The sequence below is a fragment of the Anser anser genome, assembly GCF_964211835.1.
Source record: "Anser anser genome assembly, chromosome: 1".
NCBI classification, from domain to species: domain Eukaryota; kingdom Metazoa; phylum Chordata; class Aves; order Anseriformes; family Anatidae; genus Anser; species Anser anser.
The window spans coordinates 2,949,158-2,961,422 of NC_139720.1; the positions used below are offsets into that span (position 1 = coordinate 2,949,158).

Consider the following 12,265-nt stretch of genomic DNA (forward strand, 5'->3'; position numbering starts at 1 on the left):
GCTACGGCCAAGAAACACAGCCTCACTTAGCTGTGGGGCACTACCCCATGGGCTGGGGGCTGGGGGCATTCCCGGCTTTATGCTGGGATTTTTCTCTACCCATCCTCGTTACTTACCAGGCCCCTTGCAAACAATCCTTAACATCATTTCTTTAGCTGGTCATATTAAACTGACTCTGTTTTAAAGCTCCCTCGAACAACCGAAGGCTTTTACTGAGCCTTAGTGCCTTGATCTATTGCAGGGCTCGTAATGTTTAAAGCAGGAACTGTTTCCCTTATCCCTTTCTTCTCCTTGGGAAGTCCAAAGAAGTGAAGCTTCCCAGATTGCGGATGACACAAAACATCATCCACTTGTTTTCCCCTTTTCTAGCAATTTAACACATTTTGCTTTCGCAGCGGTTCAAAAGTTCGCTCAGCAACAGTTGGCTCTCCGAGCTTGTTGCACAGGCCTCTGGGTGAACTGAAAAAAGGAAAACCAACACCGTTATATTGCTGCAGGACATAAGAGTAACAAGCCACTTTAAATGTGCATCTTGCCCTTAATGTTATTTAAATTTTGCAGGCGTGCTAACACAAAGCTCCAGCATATGCATACTTTTTATTCCTTTACCATACGCCAACATGTTCTGCGAGCAGTCAGAAGGAAAACCTGACCTTTACGTTGGCCACTTCCTGGAGTTCTTTTAATTTGACCCAGCAGCTGGGATCAAAGCTGCAGTACATTCAAACGGGATAAAAATGCAAGAAATCCCCTTCGTCCTTCAACACGCTTCGTGATGCAGTTGGAAGAGCGCGATGGAGAGCGGCTGCGCGAGGGGCTGTGGGAGCAGATGTTGCCCACATCATGCTGACAGCCCCGTGCTTATGATCAGTGCCACTCAGATCTGAAAGCCAAGTGGTGTGTGCCGCTCACTTAAAAGCTTGCAGACGTTTTTAAGCAATGGCCTGACGTACGGAAACCAAAACCAGGTGGAAGGCACTGCAACAACAAAGCCGCTGAGTGGAGACCGCAGCTGGGGACAGGCGTGGGCCGGTGGCTCGTGTAGGTAAGCCACAACTCAACCAGAGACTGGAGAGAAAGGAGGGCTCCCCTCCTGAGACAGAGTTGTGGGATCACTTCTGCAATTACAGGAGGCTTAACTCTTTGCAAAACCTTGGCCATTTAGTGGCTACATCAGTCAAGAAAGATGGAGAGCTAAATTTACACTTTAAGAGCTCTAAGGATGCTTCAGGGAAGCTATGTAGATATCTCACCTGGTTCTGAGCTGTGCCAGGGGTGTCAGGACAACACCCAGCATGCTGGGGCTCCTAAGGACAAATATAATGCTCCTTAAGCAAAATACTTGTGATGGGTCTGAGTCCATGAACATTGCCAAGAGCAGGGTCCGACCCAGGTACCAGCATGGCCACACATTTATCCATGGCCAGTTGCACCCAGCCATCTCTCATCATCTGTTGTCCTGGTGCTGGTGGACTTTTGCCCCTCGGGTGCCCTCTGCAAATCCTGAGGAGGTCTCCAGAGCATCCAGCCAGGTTGCTGACACGGTGGCTGAGCTGCTCGCTCGACACGAAGCTCCAGCAGCATCTCGCCAGCAGCCCGCAGGAGCGTTTTGCGCACAATGAAGGGAGGTGGCAGACTGTCAGAGTTTCATCCGTGCTTTACTGACACCTCAGCCAGCTTCCAGAGAGGGACTGCGGCATCTTCTGGGCTGTTGGCCATACCAGAGAGCTGGAAAGTTGGAGTAGGTTTCTTGGCATTGCCTCTGGCTGTCGGGTCTTCTCCATCCCTCCTGCTGGAGCCGGGATGGTGTGTGTGTGCTGCTGCAGGCAGTTTGCAGATTATCTCCGTAGCAGGACACTAAGGATGGTGTCTGAGTGACCATGTTGTTTAATTCCCAGCTCATTTACAGGTTTCGATTCATCCTGAGACAATTGGCAGTGCCTCAGCATAAAACCCAGACGTGTTTCAAGGGTTAACATCCGCCAACACCTGTCCTCAGTAGGCAGAGCTGAGGCAGTCACCCTGGTTTGGTACCTACCGACTCAATAAGCACAAAACCAAGCTGTGCCATGTCTTTTGGCAGCAGGAGAAGTGTCCATGGCCGATCTGGCTCCACCAGGCATCTGCCTTCAAACAAGAAAACCAACAAACCCCCACCCCGAAGAGATTTATGAAACAGGAGGGCTGGCAACACAGCCTCTGGTCCTCCGAGTCCCAAGCACAGCCCCAGCCTGTATTTCTTCCACTGCAGAGGGCCCCCTTAATTGTGATAAATGCCGTGGCCCCCTTAATTGTGATAAATGCCGTGCAGCATCAAACTTCAAAGACCTCCGGTCTGGGGCAACACAGGGCTGGGGCCACATGGCAAGGAGGGGCTGGGGCTCGGGTGACAGATGGGGACACAGATGCCCAGGCAGGGGACAGATGTGCCCCTTGGCAAGGGGCAGGGCATCAGATCCTGGCTGTTGCTTTTCTCTCTTGGCTTTCATCTCATAGGGATCCAGCTCACCAGCACCTGATGTGCAAGCAAGGTGGGATGCTGGTGTGGATACATCTTCAGGCCCCAAGATCCAGACCTTGAAATGGCACAGGAACAAAAGGATTAAGGTGGTGCAAAATAAATACTAGGGATTTCATGTTAAAGGGAGATGAGCCCTCTCACAGCACTGTCTGCAGAGAGCCGTGCGTGCACACACTTATGTGCCCCCCCATGCTGTTCCCTCCAGGGGTGCACCGTGACCTGCAGATACCACTGCAGAGGTGTTAAACTGCCTCTGCACTAGGTGCTAAAAGGTGTTTTGTCATGTTAACTGCATGAAATGAAAGAAAACATCCAAACAGAAAGCACTTATTTCTCTTGTGTTGTTGAGGTCTGCTCACTCCGTGCACCTGGGCCATCTCCCTTGCTGCAGTCGGTGTTTTTAGGGCTTGTCATGCTGGAAAACGTTGGAAAGCTTTAATGGTGTTCAGCATAAATTTATATGGACTATACAGTTGTAACATTCATAATCCCCCAGTATAGCTGCATTTGTGTGGGTTTAGTTCTCATTTCAGTCATTATTATTTGGGAACTTACCAATGGTTTATAGTAGGTCAGTTGATCTGACATCTCTTGACCTCTATATCTATCACCACCTTTGCTCACCCCATCTTATCCCTGTGTCCACTCCTCACTAGCAGTGAAAAAACCTTTTTCATTGCAATTTTATTTATTTATTTATTTATTTATTCCTGTAAGGGTGACTAAACACTGGATCAGGTTGGCCAGAGTGTTTGTGGAGTTTGCAAGCTTTGAGGTATTCAAGCCTGGCTGCCCCATGGCCTGAGCAACCTGCTGTGGTTGACCCAGATGTCAGCAGGGACCTGGGCTAGATGATATCCAGAGGTGTCTCCAACCTGAGCTGCTCTGTGATATGGGGGTGACCTCTTCCAGGACAGCATGCAGGGTCTGGAGGGTGAATGTAAGGGAATGAATACTCGTTGACTTGCTCTATGTGTTATGTGAACCCCATCAGATCACCCATCTGGGCCAGGTGAGGATGGCTTGTAAAGAAACTGAATGTGAAAGCCTCTTTTGCACCGATGCACACCCACAATGAGGAGGTTGCAGTTAGGATGTGCTACTGCAGCGTCAAGGGAAGGTGAAGGGAAAGGCAGAGGCTGATAGAGAAGCAGCTGACTTGATGCTGTACCACCAAGGTGATCTACTGCGCAGCTAATTGGAGATGACTGCAAGCATTGCAGAAGGAAAAGCACTGCGGGTGCAAAGCCTGGAAATTTGCATGTGAAACTGAGCACTTTTGGATGTGTCACGGGCTGTTTCTGTGCAAATATCCACCTGTGGACAGATTGAAGTAGACACAACTGTGTTTTCCATATGTGCATAGTGCTGCCTCGGGTTTCACTGTGCAAGAAAAGTATTAAGCTTGTGTGCTACAGTGGACAGAAGTACCTGGAGAGAGATAAAAATTGAGATTTTTATATAGACACATGACTTGTACTTGAATTGGATGTAATTGTTTATGCTAGTTTTTGTAGGGAGTCTATGAAATCACATCTGTATGGGTGCATGTATGCAGGGAGTGTGTACTACATCCACCTTTGTGTGCTAGAGGTTAGAGAGGGCAGGAGGCTAAATGCAGCTGGGTGTGCACGTGTAGTGCATGCCACTGCCACTGAATGTGTGAGAGTGCCCGAACACGAGGTGTGATTCTGCACCTTGGGTTTGCAAAGGAATGCATTCAGTTTTTGTGCTTTTGCAGACAGGAGTGTGTATGTGGGTGTGTGCCCAGCGTCGAGTCTCTTGGTCCAGGCTGGGAATAAGCTCTGGTCTCCCTGGGTGGTATCTTGTGTGTTTTCCTTGTTTTGTCACTGAACCAAAAACCCCATTAAGGAGCAGTGGGGAATGCTAATGCTGCGTGTCCCACAGTCACAATCCTGCAGCTCTTCTTGCAGCACAAGTGGAGGACGAGAGGCAGGTTTAGGTTTTGTGGTTGCGTGCTCCCAGAAGTGGGCAAGCAGGCTGCCACAGACACGAGCACATATGCACAGCCTTACAACCAGAATCATAGAATCATTTAGATTGGAAAAAACCCTTTATATCATCAAGTCCAACCATCAGTCTTCACCTGCTGATCAACTCCTGGCCATCCTGGAGCTCCTCACCAGTATCCCCCAGGCTTCCCGTGGGGAAATCCTTGGAGTGCTCCAGGGCAGAGCTGCTCCCTCTTTGCAAGGGTGAACAGGTCCAGCAGAAGCTCCTGCTGCTAAACCCCAACCTGCAAATGCCCAGGGAGGCAGGTAACTATAATTCAGACCAGAATGAAGCCTTTAGCATTCTCCTTTGTACTGCTAATGAAGCAAATTAAGCTGCATGCAAAGAAACAGGGGATGAGCAGGTAAGAAGGCATGGAGAGCAGGAGGTGATTTCACCAGAACATGGTTTTCCTCCTTCCCTCCATTAGCCAGGGACTTTGATCCTTACACAGGCTTTGGGCAAGGGGCTGAGAGGACGGGAATCCCCTCCTGCAGAGCTCCTGCAGGGTCCTGGAGGACATAATACAGCTGCAACAGGTTGGAGAGCGCAAGTTTTTAGGGGAAGGTGTGCGCAGGGCTGCTCCTCCTGTCTGGAAGGAGTCGGTGTGTCAGTGGAGCTGAGTTTTTCCTTGTTGGTGGTCTCCTCCTGCCCTGACCGTGCTGGCAGGGAGCTCAAACCCATCCTCCCCCAGGACAGCAGCTTGCAGTTGCCACCTGTGTGTCTAGAAGCCCAGGCAGAACGTGGTGATCTGCCTCAGATCCATCCTGACCATCGTCCTCCAGTCTCACCTTGGGTTTCCCCAAACCTCTGATGGTGAAAGAGGGAAGGCTGGGCTCTCCAACCCCAGTTTTACAGGAATTTCATCCACGTGATATCACAAACCAATCCTCCATCATTCCCCCAGTGCCTCCCCAGTGTCCCAGGATGCTGCATCCCAAGGATGTGCTATGGTCTGAAGCTTGGGGTGTATTCAGGCAGAGGAAAGGTGGAGACTGACACCTTTGTGAGCAAAACCCTGGACACATCCCAGCCCCTCTGTCCACCCACGTCCCTGAAAAATGTGTTTCATTCTTGGAAAGAGGTTCCTTGAATTTCTGTCGAGTGTGATGGCCACACCACCCTTTGGCAGCCTCCAGGCTTGCTCTGATAGCTGCGATCACTTGGCCTCTTCTTGGGGAAAGGGAGATGTGCCTTCTTTACCATGAAGCGATCTCTCCTCCCCTCCCACAAAACAAAAACCCCCAAACCACCAGCCAAGCAGCCCACAAATAAATCAGCCTCCCGTCGCAGCTGCGGCTGCAGGCGATGACATGCAGGCAGTGCCTCCCTCTCTGGGCAGGCAAAGGATGCTCAGAGATTCCCTGCTCCAGAGGCTCTTCCCTTCCCCAAAAAAAGTCCTCCAAAGCTCCCCCAGCAGTTGTGGGAGGAGGAAGAGGAGGCAATGACTTCCCAGGCAAGTAGTGCAGGCGGATGGCAGATAGCAGAGGTGCCTGGTGCACAAGAGCAGACACCAATGCCTGTGAATTAACCAAACTGGTGCTGCCACAAAACCACACGCTGCAAATAACTCGTACCGATGCACAGATTGCCTGAACTTGAGGATTTCAGTCCCTGCCATGCAGGGCTGCGAGGCTGAGCTACTGCACAATGCGGCTGCGGCCTCACCTCATTGTGGATTCCAGGGGAGTGCGGGATCGGGAGGGGGAGCAGGTGCACACTTGGGAGGAGGTGGGACCAGCTATTATCAACCCGGAGCATTAATTGCCAAATTAACATCACACTGTGCAGCGCGAGTAAATAAAAGTCGGCAGTTTGGGTTTCTTCTACGCTCTCGTACCGAGGGCTGTGTGCCTACGCTGAGTTCTTTTCCACCCTCACACTGCAGGAGGGAGTGGTGGTGTCTAAATAGCACGGGTGGTTTTTCTGTCAGTCAGTAGGACACTGGTTGTCTTCTACAACCATCCCAGGGTTTGCTCTGTGCAATATAGGATGTTACACTCGGAGCTGGAAAGTTTGATGCTTTTCATTTGTACCCAGTTCTGCCATGCAGGGAGCAATGCGGGGTGAAAAAGTAGAGAGAAAGAGTAGAGATGACCCAGATGTAATTACTGCAAATGTTCTTGTCTCAACACAGCTCATTGTCTTGGTCACCCAATGGCTGGGGTTGGTTCTCCACCCTTTGGGCTTTCTGCACAGGTTTTCTGCAGCTCGAAGTTACTGGAAGATGTTAAAAATGCACTCTGCTTCGTATTAAGAGACAGCTGCATTTCAGGAGTGAAGTGATGTTTAGAACCAAACCCCTCTTTTCTCCAGGCATCTTCATCTATGAAGTGCTGCAGGTCCTCCGGGATGATGATAAGTTATTTATAGTTGAGGAGATGGATGGCTTAGCCCTAACCGTACGAACGATGCCGCAGCGATGGCAGCCTTAAACACAGACAGCTAGAGGTCACATTTGATTACATAAAGACTGGATTTCAGCCGAAGCAGCTGGGAGAGACATTCCTCCCTCCTTGAGAAATGACGAGTGCAGAAACATCCTTCCTGAGTCGGGTTCTTCTGCAAGGGGTGGAGGATGCCAGCGGCTCCGTTAGCCTTGGCAGGGGGAAGCCACTCGTTAGCGGTGGCAGCGCAGACCAGCTGGCAGGGTTTAGGGTCCGCGGCGAGCACTTTGTCCCCAGCATTCATCTTCCCTTCCCCTTCCAGCGAGCCCATTAGGATGTATCTCATTCTGCACTGATTGCCCTCCTGTGCTATTAATTTGTGGTCGGATAAACTCCTGCTGCTGCTACACGGTGAGGTGATGCAGAACAAAGCTGCTCATCAGCACGTGGAGGAGCGCCGGGCATCCTCTCGGTGCCTGTTGGAAGGGACTCTGCTGGGCAAGGGTCCCTCCAGATGGCCCCAAAGCTCTGGTATCCCCTGTGCCCAGGAGTGGTGGGGTGAGTTATGGGGTCTGACACTTCATCCACAGGATGGAAATGCCGTGGGTCAGGTCTCCAACTCTAAATGAACATGGTGGTGTCTTCTCCGTTTCGACCCTTCCTACAGCCTGCCAACAGGTACAGTACCCCTATAACTTGAAGAACCCGGAGAAGACCTGCATGTGTGTCCTTGATATTGTGAGGAGAGGACGGGACCAAAGCAGAAAAAGGAGGTGAGAAGTGAGAAGAGGGACCCAGAACTGAACGACCAGAAACCCCTGGTGATAGAGGAGCAAGACCCATGACCACCATACCACATCTGGTCTCCTTGTTTGTCTTAGGAAGTTGTATTGCTGGTGTTGGACATGACAACCTCTTTCCTTTCCCTCAGTTCTCTGTTTTGCAAGGTTCAATGAATGTGTGCTTGAATTTCATATCGGCCCTATAGATAAAAAAAATGGAGTGCAGCTACCCCAGGCTCATCCCTGCCGTTCTGCTAACAGTATCTTCATTGGTCCATGAAGGCCGTAGCTCTTTTTCTACACCATCAGCAAATCTGCCTGTCCTTCACACGGATCTGAGTGCCTGCCAGGAGCCCAACCAGAGTCTTTGAGGTTTGGGAGAAACAAACAAAAACTGCTTGCAACAAGACCAGATGTGGTGTGGCGCTCATGTGTTGCATGTAAATGAAATGTTGCTGTCACCTGTAATAATAGTTGATGTTGTGAAGCAGGCGGTTTTAATCATGGTGAATCATCAATGAACTGGGACTCTACCATCTGTACACCCATCCAGCCCTTAAAATCACCTCCAGCAGTGCTACTTGACCCACAGAGATGTGTAGCTATTACTGCCAGTGCAATGCATCTATTATTTCCAACCTATGGTTCAGTTTAGTGTTGTATCACCGAGTTGGGGCACCACATGTGGAAATGCACGTACCATGTATCCTAATGGGATTCTGGATGGTCCTGAGCTGATTGCCTTCCACTTTATATATTAACCCAGGCACACTTGTGCATAAACTCAGGAGCCGCTGCATTCATAAGCTGAAAGTCTCCAACATGACCACTTGACGGTGGGCATCTGCATCCCACTGGGAGAGGAGGGACGTATTCAGAGGTACTGGGAGTTGCTAACTTGGAGAAGTTGATGGAAAAAAGAAGATAGAAAAAAAAAGAGTGGTGCCAGAGACACCATCCCATGTTAACTGGTAACCAACAGGGCAGCAAAGTCCCAAGGAAATGTCAGGTAGGACCCATCAGATGAACCCCAGGGTCTGGTCACAATTTGGGATACATTTTGACATTTCTGGCCCACATCTCTGGCTGCTGCTGTGGAGCTGGTGTCCAGTCAAGCTCCTGGCACTCAGTCCCTCATCTGAAGTGCTGACTCTTGAGCTCAGGGCTCCAGCCCTCAGCACAGGGCTGTCTTGTATTGATCCTGCCAAGATGCTCTGACTTGCCTTGATAACCAGCTGGAGACTTCAGGCTCTGCTCCGATGATAATTATGTGCAAGGCACAGAATCAAAACAAATCCTAAAGCATGCATGGATGTGCTCTGCTGTCCCTATCCGTGTCCTTGAGACATTTCAGTGCCTTCCAGAAAAAGAAGCAAGTGGCAATAGCTGGCTGCAGGTCCCTTCTCTCCTAGGTGCCATTTCTGATGATATTTAGGCTGCTGTCCGGCTCAGAAGAGAACAGGGCATTGTGCTGGGGTGACACTGGGCCAGACTGGCACTGGAGACTTGGGACAGACCCTTGTGGAGTCAATGCTGTCCCTTTTCTGGGAGGAGCATGCATGAGGCTGTTATACAGCCACTACCCAATGGCAGACCCATGCCAAGAAAGAAAAAACATCTTCTCCAGTAATTCCTGGGCTCCCTCTTGTTGCACTAACTCCCAAACACCTTTGGGAAATGCACTTACGTTAGTTGTAGCAGAAATCCTGGGGCAGGTGTATCCACCTGCAAGATACGTGGCAGTGGTTAAACAGGGGACTGGTACAGATGTTATGGAAAAGCAATAATTCTAGAAATATCACTAAAAAGAGTAAGACCTCTCCTCTTTAGCCAGCAAGCTCCAAAATAGTCAGTTAGATTTTTTAAAAAAATATTATTTGTTATAAGAAACCTGGGAACAGACTGACAATGTGTGATGTTAGGCAGCATTGGCAAGAGTTGGGACACAACGTGTTTCTTCCTACCATATGGTAGACAGTCAGACTGAAACATGGGGAGTTTCTGATGGGACGTGCCGTGCCAGAGTGAAGGCTTCTGCACCTGGGAGTGTTGCACCAGGGGTTCACCGAGCACATCTTTTTGCTAAGATATCTCACACCCATTTTTAATTATACCTCTGGCCTCATGTTAGATCATTACATAGCTTCTTGCTTGTGTGTTCAAGAGTTTGGTTCAGGGCAAGACTTAGTAGGAGAGTTACCCCAGAGCCTGATGACTGATATCTTCTCTCTGGGGTGACCCTGGTGTTCCTTCTGGTCCATCTTCTCCTCCTTCTCTGTCGTCACCCAGAGGAGGATCGTAAGAAGAGACAAGGATGTCAGCCCAAACATTTTCCAGACCTTCCCGACATCAGGCAGTGGCAAAAGAACGAGCAAAGCTCTTTGCAGAACACCCTGCGGGGAAAGGATTTGGCTCTCCATTGTGTTCCCATGAGCCGAGCCAGCGGAAGAAGCTGGTGGTAGCTGGGAACCACAAGCTGAAAGCGACTGAAATAATGAGCAGCACCACGTCGTGCTCGAAGCACAGCAGCCTGAATTTTTCCCATTGCTGTGGCCAGGGCTGTGTCCCGCTGGCACGGGGTGGCTCTGCCTTCCTCACCTACTGATAAAACCAATGCCTTTCAGTAATTGCTGTCTTGTCACTGGCTGAGGTTCCTTGGAAACTGAAGGCATCCCACACCAGCTGGGTCAATGGGATGCTCGATGGAGATCTATGTAATTTATCAGCCAGCTGACCTACGGGACAACACCACGTCCTAGCAGCTCTCTGCACCAAGGAGAGATCCATTTGAGCTCTTGAAGACACGTTTTTGGGGATTTGGAGGCCGTTTTGTCTCCTGGAGCAGGGATCATCTGTGATCAAGTGGGGCCCAGTTGCTGTTCTCCATCCCCTGTACTGGGGTAGTGGGGAGGGGAGCGGTGCCTCCCTGCTCCCAGGATTTCCAGCAGCTTGCTGTTCCGTGCTGATGTCAGGGAGGCAGCTTTGCCAGGGAAATCACAAAGACAGCCACAAGTGGGACTTAAAATAGCTCTCCAGGCAAGGCGGGGGGAGTGGGGGAGTGCTGGAGGGGGAGAGCTCCGCCTGCCACATTGATAACTTTCCAGCAGAGGCTGAGCTCTCTCCTGTCGATACTCTGCCTCCTTCCAGCTGAAAATCCCAGGGCAGAAGAGGGATCCGGTGCCCGTTGGATGGTGCAGACCTTCCTGGTTTGCAGGAGATTTTCCAGCCGGACAAGAGAGGGGGAAAAATTCAAACCAGCGTTTTTGGAGAAAAACAAGGGCCAGCCCATCCAAGCTTCCTACGTCCCCCCCTCTCCCGAAGCATCCCGTGGGGTCACTCGCGATGGCACGGCCACCAGCTCCATAGGCTGGCCGTGTTCCTGCAGACACCGAGGCTGAAGGCTCTGGGGGTGTGTGAGATGTCTCTCTTTGAGCAGGAAAAGTGCCCACTGGAGGTCTCATACGTGTACCATTGTCTGCATGCTTTTTTGGGGGGGACAAGCAGCAGTTAAATGGCATTGCACCTCTCTGGCTCTGACTGTCTCCTGGCTGGCAACCCCAGGATATTGCATCCCCCTAAACATTTTTGGGGTTTAATTTTATTTTGCCAAGTCACAACCTGTGTCTTGTAGGTGTTCCGATCCCTGTCTTGCACTCTTAAATATTCAGTGTCTGCTGTAGGAGCCTTTGGGCTGAGGCATGTCACGTAGCAAGGATCCTGACTTTGCTGTGCACAGTGTTATGGGGCTCCCTGGAGCCACCTCCCAGAGGGACCCTGCTCCAATCCTGCACGCCGTGTCCTTAAAATTGAATGCTTCATCTAGATGAACCTTTTGACATGATCAGGGCTGAGGGCAGGGTTTGCAAAAAAACGTTATGGCACAGAGAAGTGACAAAGCAACCCCCGCTATCTGCCTTGAGATGGGACATCAGCCCTCTGCGTGACTCCATCCCAGCTCCTTCTCCTTCCCTACCCCATGGCCACCCAGTCCCCAAGGTGCCCCCCAGTCCGTGCCATCTGGGTCGTGTCTCCTGCGCTCCCAGTGGTGCCAGACGTGTCCCAGCTCTGCTAACCTGTTCCAGCCTTGCTGCTGGATGCTCCCCTCTGGCAGAGCAGTTAAACACACGGCTGAACATTACGCACTGCCATGGGACATGTGTGCAGGCTTAGCTCAGACACGCTGTTCCAGTCCTTTCCCTGTTTGGGGCCCTGATTTGGAGACTCCACGTGCATCTTATTACCCCACAACCCCAAGCTCGTGCTGTGCTGCGGCCAACTTTTTGCTCTGGATTAAATTTACCAGGGGTTAAATAAGATCACTGCACTTCTCCAGCCCACGATTCGACCTGGGGTTTGGACATACGGTGCAGCAAAACTCGTAGGCTCCCTTGTCTGCCTGTTTGGCCTCCCTGACCTCTAGTCTCTTTACTGACTCTCTTGCCTGAGTTAATATCACTCATAATCCCCCTCAGGTTCCCCATAAAATAGTGCAATCTGGGAAAAGAGTTGGGAAAGAGGTTTTACAATGTGTGCCCATACACATCGCACACTCAGATCTCGCC

General features: G+C 50.7%; 1 protein-coding gene across 10 annotated transcripts in view; it reads left to right on the forward strand.

Annotated features, from left to right (window-relative positions):
• PLXNA4 (plexin A4) overlaps nt 1–12,265 on the forward strand; it is a 423,229-nt gene that overhangs the window by 172,322 nt on the left and 238,642 nt on the right. The window lies entirely within an intron of this gene.